The sequence below is a fragment of the Nematolebias whitei genome, chromosome 2, assembly GCF_014905685.2.
Source record: "Nematolebias whitei isolate Nwh7 chromosome 2, NemWhi1, whole genome shotgun sequence".
In the NCBI taxonomy this organism is placed as follows: Eukaryota; Metazoa; Chordata; class Actinopteri; order Cyprinodontiformes; family Rivulidae; genus Nematolebias; species Nematolebias whitei.
The window spans coordinates 61,162,742-61,163,850 of NC_056499.1; positions in this window are offsets into that span (position 1 = coordinate 61,162,742).

Here is a 1,109-nt window from a genome sequence, read left to right on the forward strand (position 1 = left end):
GGGGGGGATGAGGTGGCGACTGGCACAGACCCACCCCCTCCCCAGAGAGCATGCAGTGCCCATTAACCTCCCCAACCCTTGCCCAGAACCCTAAATGTCTACATGCTACATATGAGAGTGGACACAGGTCCCGGGGGTGAGAATAATTACACATCCCACCCCCTATATGCCACTGTGTGCCCACTCCAGACCCTATATATGCATGTGTCATGAGAATGTTATATGTGAGTGTCTAGGTTGTTTAATAAAATTGGGGCCCAGGTCTCCATGAACCACGGAGATGGAGGATCCTCCCCACAGCTCAGTAGTGCACCTGAACCCCAAGGCCCTGCTTGAGTGGTGGTGTGACGGAGTGGGCGGAGGAAGACATCGGGATGGGGAGGAACAACGAGGTGGCAATGCCCTCCCAGGGGGCCAGCTCCCCCACTGACCCCAATAGGCACCCCCATTCTCCGAGATCCACCAGGGGAGGGAGGATCCAGTGCATCCATCCAGGAGCAGAAGGCAGCCGCACCACCTGGGACCCAGGCCACGGACCGGCACATAGCCCTGAGGACCGACCAGAACCCGGGCCAGCGACCCAACCCCCCCCCCCCCCCCCCAGATCGTCCAGACCCCTAACCCGATCCCCAGCTCAACACCCAGCCCCCCGACCAAAGAAGCCACCAAACTCCAGCAGCGACAATCAGCCAGGAGTGCCCGAACAGCCGCAGATGGCACACCACGATGAACGAGAGCGCACCCCACCCCCACAAAAGGAACAACCAGTCCACCACAGCAACACCCACAATGAGAGTACCCCACGCAAGAGAGGGAACATACCTAACACGCCCAGACACCCCCGGGCCAGCAGTGCAGAGACACCTGAGCAAAAGCCCCCCCACCCACAGCCTCTCACAGCCCAGACCCCCAGAACGCAGCCACAGCTAGGCAGGAAGACACCCAGGCTGAACCTACCCATCCCCTCCCATGGCAGCGGCCCCAAAGCCCACCAGCGCACCAAGGGCACCCAGGCCAGGGCCAGACACTGGCGCATGCACCGGCCTAAGACCCCGACAACATACCCGCCAAGACCCGAGACCCCCGGGTCAAGCCGGGACCCCAGCCCG